At 45.5% G+C, this 7,943-nt stretch overlaps 1 pseudogene; it reads right to left on the bottom strand.

Annotated features, from left to right (window-relative positions):
- Positions 1 to 2,766: 2,766 nt before the first annotated feature.
- On the bottom strand, positions 2,767 to 2,883 carry LOC136656761 (5S ribosomal RNA; annotated as a pseudogene).
- Between the last annotated feature and the right edge of the window lie 5,060 nt (positions 2,884 to 7,943).

The following is a 7,943-nucleotide window of genomic DNA, read 5'->3' on the forward strand; positions in this document are numbered from 1 at the left end:
TCAATACTGGTGGCAGTGGTAGTTTCCATTGCACCATGAAGTAATAGACAAGGGGCACCAAGAAAGACCCTATGCAGACCTTTGTTTCAGTGATCTCAGCAACTTAGTGAGAGTTCTGGGGCCAAGGCCAGGTGACTATACTTTTTAATAAATTTATATGTTACTTGCACAGCAGCTCCTTGTTCCGCCCTCTCCACCAGCCAGTGGGCTTTCTCTGAAGCCCTACAATAATACAGGGGTCTTATTGACCAGTGGGAGGTGGACGCCTTTGCAGCAAAGTGATCTGTAGAAGGAGTCTCCCATGCACTATGATAGGTGGGGGGGGGGTGTCCTGGTCTTCTCCCAGAAATCAAAGCAACCTGATTTCATCCTCACTCCTTGCAACCTGAAGCGTCAGCTGCATTGGAGTATGGAAGGAAGTTAGTTCACTGTTCATCACCCTTTGCTCTACAATTTCCCAGCTGTTGTTTTTGTTGTGATCTTCTGGACCACTTGAAAGCATGCCATGGTCAGTGAATCACTGCTACAGGGGGATGTTTTGTTGCAGATAGTCTCACTGGTTGAGCCCCTTGCTTTTGCCCTGCTCAGACTCATGAGCACATTCCATCTTTTGCCTCTTTAGGAGATTAAAATGTTAAGCTCTGATTTACCCCCCCCCCCCAAGAAGTCAGTAAGAACTGTGCCACAGACTTCAGCAAAAGCAAGGTCAGGCTCTGAATCATCCCACAGCCAAGGACAATTTTCTTTGAAGAACTGTTTTCATGAGGCAAGAGAAAACCGACTGGCAGCTTCCACATAACCAAGGGAATGATTAAATGTTAAAAATATGCAGAAGTCAACTGTGGGGTTTTTCCCTGTGAAATCTTTTATTTTTATAGGCTATGGACAATAATTCCTAATTTAAAGACCTGAGCAGCTTTTGCTTTTTAAAAAATGTTTGTGTTATAATTAAAACCAGGACATTACTTTATGGTCTTCATATATTTCAGGTCATGTCGGATGCATATTCTAAACAGATGTTTGGCCCAGGAGGATAAGGTTGCTGGAGTCTTCCTGGTGGAATTACTGGCTACTTTGAGAGGTTAAAGACGGAATCTCTTCCATGATTCACAGCTCTCACATCTGTTTATGAATCCACTTCTGAATTCTGAAGTAACCAAATAAGGGCTGAGAGATTCCCAAATGAAGACTGGTGTCGCTGAGAGTATCTTGCAGCCAGAGCCCGTTTCTTGGCAGTGGCTGTGTGACCAGTAGCACTGCAAGGCTGGCCCAAAGATAATTGTATATGTTACAAAACCACGGAATATTATGGTTGCTCAAGAAAGGCTTGGCACCAGGACAGCAGGAATGTTGCATGTCAGGATTGATGGGATTTGGCAGGGACATACGGAGAAGCTTACACAATGCCTGCCCACCCCCCTGCTCTGCTCATGCCAAAGAGCCTTTTAGTCCACCTCTGTCAAGAGGGCTAAAATCACTCTTTGAAAACATCTTATACTTAAAAATAGATGAAATCGACTCTAAAGAGAAAGTTTATTCTGCACATGACAATATTACAACCAAACCCACAAAGACACAGTAATGTTTACCTCTCAAATATCCGTCATATGCATGATGTGCGGACTGTGTAGGGGTGCCAGCTGCCCCACCTAAGGTGGAGGGAAGAAGGGGGAGACTGCCCAACTGGAGTGTTGTACAGATGAGTTGGAAGGAGCCATCCCAGTGAGGGCAACACATCAACCAGGGCCAAGGTGACTGGGACACACTCCCATGCTGAGAGAGTTCCAAGTGGGTGGAGAATGTTATCCTGATTACCTGGCCAACCAGATGCACTTCTGTACTTTTGCAAGAACTTTGGGGAAGCAGAGAGGGTTTCCCAGCATGGCTGAGACACTAGTCCATAAAGCTTGGGATGTGAAAAGTATTCTGCCCCAACTAGGCAGTCAGTTATTTGTTATATTGTCCTCTAACCTCGGCATTCATTTTCCCATTATAAATTCTATTCAGTAACTGATCAGGCCAAATGGTTAGGCTGGGATTGCTTACCCCTGGGTACAATTTCTAGTTTAGCCAAGACCGAAGTATAAGTAGAAATACCTTCTTTAGAACTCATATCCCTCATCCCGCGCTGGAAGGCCTGATTATCTCTTTTCACCTGATTTCATCTCATTCTATCTTGCCCAATGCTGTTCAGCCTGGAGTTTGCCATTCTTTACAGTTAACTACTTAATTATCTGACAAATTGTTTGCTGTCGCAGGGATGCTTTCTATAAAGCTGAAGATGGTTTATCTGCAATTCTGAGCTGTGATGTGACTCAGTTTAGCTGACCAGATAGGCATACAACCTAAAGTGTATTGAGGGCAGGACAAAGAAGATTTCCTCAGGACTGTAGAATGCTACCTTGTGAGCCCAGAGGGGAGGATTCTTGCAAAACATGTGTGGTCTGACCTGGCAAGGGACATGGTCATATGTGCAAACACCATTCACTTGACGACGGATCTGTAGCTCAGTTATATAGTATAGCATAGCATTTGTATGCAGAAGGTCCTGAGTTTAATCCCTGGTACCGTACTGCCAGGTGGGACTACAAAAGACCCCTCCAGAAACCCTGGAGAGCCACTGCCAGGCAGTGTAGCTAGATGGACCGCTGGCCTGACTTGGTATGAGGCATGTTCCTGTGCACTTTACACAGATTAGTTACGCTTTAACTGTCTGTAGATACTGACTATGGTTGGCAACCTTCAGTCTCGAAAGATTATTGTATAAGCCTACAGCACCCGGTATTCCCAGGCAGTCTCCCATCCAAGTACTAACCAGGCCTGACCCTGCTTAGCTTCCGAGATCAGACAAGATCAGGCATGTGCAGGGTAACAGTTGCTGCCCAGATACTGACTATGCATTTTGACATATTGGTGAGTCATGGGGAGTCCAGTGGAAAAAAAGCTCTAGACCAAGTGTCCCCATGACTCACCAATATGTCAAAAGCTGAGTGGGTATTACCTGGGTCCAGTCCCCATGTCAAGGGTCTCCTGGAACTTGGGGAGCTGGGCAGGCTGAGGAGCAGGCATCTGCCGCCCAGGGAAAACCTGGACCGGCAGGAAGACACTGGGGTGAGCCACTCTGGCAGCCCCAGGGCCTCAGCGCTGCAGTTCGACGCTGAGTACATGCCCACAACATGGGACACCAGCTGCAGAGGCAGCCTCCCAGCTGCACTGCTGGGGTGCATGACCATAGCGACACTTGGCTGGGCCACAGGATGGCCTGTGATCTCGAAGGGGTGGGGCTGACCAGACTGACTGGCAGGCTCATAAGGGGCCCAGCAGCCAGTGGAAGAGGTCACTCTCCTTGAGCTCTGGCTTGGGAGAGGTGGCCTGGGGAAGTGCAAGTGACTTGCCCGTTCCTCTACCCATCCCTGGCCCTAAAGGGGCCAAAATGGTCCCTAGATAGGACAATTGACCCCTTACCTCTGGGGGATGCATGCCCTAGAAAAGACAGGACTGCAGAACCTGGCAGACCCTGGGGGTCTCTGGGGACCCCACATAAGAACATAAGAAGAGCCCCGCTGGATCAGGCCAAGGGCCCATCTAATCCAGTTTCCTATAACTCACAGCGTGCCACCAAATGCCCCAGGGAGCACACAAGTTAGACACAACCTGCATCCTGGTGCCCTCCCCTGCGCCTGGCAATCAGAGGCAGCCTGCCTCTAAAACCAAGAGCTTGCATATACCTATTTTGACTTGTAACCCATAATGAACTTCTCCAGAAATTTGTCCAATTTCCTCTTAAAGGCATCCAGGCAAGATGCCATCACTACTTCTTGTGGCAAAGAGTTCCACAAACTAATTACACACTGGGTAAAGAAATATTTTCTTCTGTCTTAACTCTCCCAGCACTCAACTTTCGTGGATGTCCCCTGGTTCTGGGACAGGGAAAAGAGTGTCTTTCTATCCACTCTGCCCATCCCCTGCATGATTTTGTATGTCTCATAAGAACATAAGAACATAAGAACAGCCCCACTGGATCAGGCCATAGGCCCATCTAGTCCAGCTTCCTGTATCTCACAGCGGCCCACCAAATGCCCCAGGGAGCACACCAGATAACAAGAGACCTCGTCCTGGTGCTCTCCCCTACATCTGGCATTCTGACTTAACCCATTCCTAAAATCAGGAGGTTGCGCATACACATCATGGCTTGTACCCCATAATGGATTTTTCCTCCAGAAACTCGTCCAATCCCCTTTTAAAGGCGTCTAGGCTAGACGCCAGCACCACATCCTGTGGCAAGGAGTTCCACAGACCGACCACGCGCTGAGTAAAGAAATATTTTCTTTTGTCTGTCCTAACCCGCCCAACACTCAATTTTAGTGGATGTCCCCTGGTTCTGGTCTCAATCATGTCCCCCCTCAGGCGCCTCTTTTCTAGACCGAAGAGGCCCAAACACTGTAGCCTTTCCTCATAGGGAAGGTGCCCCAGCCCAGTAAACATTTTGGTTACTCTCTTTTACACCTTTTCCATCTCACAAGCCCCACCAAGTGAGGATCCTCCAACGGAGCACTAACCCCATCTTGCATAAGGACACAGGAACCTGGGTGAGGACCGGCACCACCGTTACCCAGGTGACAAGAACCCACCCTTGGTGGGGTCATCTGTCCAGGCTGTCCAAAGCCCAGCAGGCTTCTCAGGAGAAAGGCATTCCTGCGCCAGCAGAACAGCCAGGCAGCCAACCGGAAGGGGGTCTCCTGCATCTCTCAACTTACCTGTATCTACCCACCTCCCTGCCAGGCTGAGTGCTCTGCCCCCTCCAGCTACGCCACTGTTGTACTTGAGCCCTCAGCAGGTGCTTCACTGGCATTAAGACTTAATATTTCCTACTTATTATTCTGAATAATAAGTAAGCTTGAAGATTTTGTTTTCTTTAATTCCACTCCCCTTCTGAATTATTAAACTGAGTTAATGCACATTTTAACCTTGGTCAACTGAAATCATTGTAAGCTACTCTAAAAAAGTCTCACAGGTTCTAAGAAAAATAAAGCTGGTTAGAATTCAGGGGGCAGAATTCTATTCTCTATTCAAAGACTTATGGACAGTTAGTTCTTTCCCTACCATTTCATTTCCTAGCAAACTGGAGGTTGTCAACATCCTGTGATGTGACCAAGTAATACTATAATCAAGTCACAATTTGCAAATAGGTTTCTTCATCATTCTAAGCCAGTTCTTTAAGATGACATTCATAAAAGTTTGCATATTCAGCGTTCCTAAAATAAAAGGAAATTTGATGCACAGATTTAGGCCCATTGGAGATACAGTAGCCAGTAGTCGATGGACAGAAACTTAACTTGGAATGTTAACTGAACACAATGGGACTTACTTCTGAGTAGACATGCATAGGATTGTGCCCTAAATAACTAGAGTGAATGGGGGTTACGCCAAGTCTAGTGATGCCACTGCATTTAGGCTGCATGTATGATGTACTGTAATTTATTCTGTATGCTTAGCTACGGGAGGAGGTCCATCACGAGGGTAATGCAATGGGCTTAAACACAGGGTGACGCAAACTCTAGCGGCGCCTCTGCTTGTATGGATTGTAAAGTTCTCTATCACTTTCTGTTCCATCTATAGGTTGATCTAAAAAAGCATTAGAAATAGATTCATGACATTTTCAGAATTTACCACAAACACTCATGATTCATCAGCTGCTGCTACTGACTAATCTTAGTGATGTAGGCCCCCAACAGCATCTAACTTTCTCAAAAGGTTATATATTTTTAGAATGAATTAGTCTCAATCCCTTACCCTTTGGCTTCAGTGAGAATAGAATACGGTCCATAATGGAAATTCCTGCGGTGTTTTATTTAGAGCCATTGGAAGGCAGATTCTGCATATAACTTAGGACCAACTGTTAAGGAGGTTGCACCTCTTGCATCTATTTCAAGGGCAAGCTGGAAGTGTTACAGATGTCTTTTTCTGTATATATGTCAAAATAAAGAACAGTCCCAATTAAGACACATCACACCCTCAAAGGACCATCGCTTGCCATTGCTACAATATGTGGCAAGGATTAATTCCTCTGATCTCTGTGGAATGTGATTAAATATTATCAGGACATATGATCAGATGTGAAATAACAGAGAGCTGAGCAGAGACTTAACATGGAGAGTTAGAAAATTCCTGGATGAAGTGAGAGCATCAAAATCTATTTGCAATCAGGGTAAGATCATATGCCAGGAATGGTGATATATATATGTACCAGATACTTCCAAATGTTATACGATGTAGATTGTTGTTCAAATATATTGATTCTTATAACTGTATGCAAATTTTACACCCATCCACTCAGCCTGTCATTTGCCATTCATGGCTCACCTGGAGCAGTAGCACTTGCTGTTCACTCCTGCCCTGCCCTTCCCTCCCAGTGCTGAGAACCCACATGACAAACTTCCACCTTTCTATTCTTTCTCATAGTGCTGCATTTCATAAGTTGAGGGAACAAAGTCTTACTTGTGAGTCAGGCTATTTCCTATGTCATCACTTCCTGTTTCTTCTTGATCATTATCACCTTTGGCATACCAATATCTTTGAACAACAGTCTACATCGGCCATTCTCAACAGGAGCCATATGCTACAGCGGGAGACTGAAATATGGGGGGGGGCGTACCTGCGGATTCACTTATCTGTGGCTTGAGTGTGCAGGGGCCCCCTGCGCGCACCCCCTCAGCGGCTTCCCCAGGTCTCCTAATGCTTTATAAGGCAATAAAAATGTCACTTCCGGTTTTATGAAAAAAACCAGGATGCTTTTTTTTTACTGTCACGCTCAATCTGAGCCTGACAGAGGCCACAGACAGATGTCCGTGGACCCTCCAGCGGTGGGAGGAGCAGAACTCCCCTCACCTCTGGAGGGTGGGGAGGTGTTCCCTTGTATTCTCAGTTTCAGTTAACCATGGTGTTCCAGAACAAAACCCCCGCGGATACCAGGGCACACCTGTACGAATATTTTCAAGTACTCAGATCCAGGGATTCATATCCACTTGGATGATGTACAAATCAACCACACATGCAGGGTCCACTGTTGAGTTCAGCCGAGAAAACAAATGCACACATGTAAAGAAATATGCACTTTTATTGGCTCTATCCATGGAGAAGAAGATCCAGGCATTGGCGCTCTGCACAAACAGCTGGAACCCCAACACTTGTGCTAGGACAAATATATCTGCATGTCTTTGTTGCATCATTGCTGTTCAGATGCAACAGTGCCATTTGATTGCCTATTTGTTGTTGTTAGATGTCTTAAGATGTGTCACAGGCATGCGCACCTCACTCTTCTCCATCCATGCATTCCTTCTGTGTCATTGAAATGTCAGCATTATTCTGGTACGATGGTAAAATGAACTCTTCATTTCAATACCCATATTCAGATTATAAATCTACTCTTCCAATTTTCATCTACTGCAGGTGTAAAATGAAAGAAGCTGCTCAGGTATGAAATGTATGAAGACGGTATTTAAATAAATGTATATTGTGGTCCCAATGGTATTTAAATGCATTCACTCACATGTGAGTGAGTGAGTGAGTGAGTGAGTGAGTGAGTGAGTGAGTGCATTTAAATACCGTCTTCATATATATATATATGAGAGAATGCATTTCCTAAAATGAAAGAAGCTGCTCAGGTATGAAATGTATGAAGACGGTATTTAACAATCTTCACTTTTTTTGCACTATTCTCATGCAAAAGGCTTCCTGCTGTCAAATTGGCAACATTTATCTCCATAGAACAGCACAGAGCAATCCTAGCTGAAGAAGTTTGCCTTGAGCAATGTCTCTGTTAGGGACACTCTCTTCTCTTCCTTTATTTGACATGTAGATTGTATATGGGTAGATGGGACTCATCAGCCTGGGAAGGCAGCTCATCTGAGAGAAGGAAAACTCTGATCCCAAACCTCCACTGC

This window comes from Tiliqua scincoides, chromosome 6 (assembly GCF_035046505.1).
Source record: "Tiliqua scincoides isolate rTilSci1 chromosome 6, rTilSci1.hap2, whole genome shotgun sequence".
Lineage (NCBI taxonomy): Eukaryota > Metazoa > Chordata > Lepidosauria > Squamata > Scincidae > Tiliqua > Tiliqua scincoides.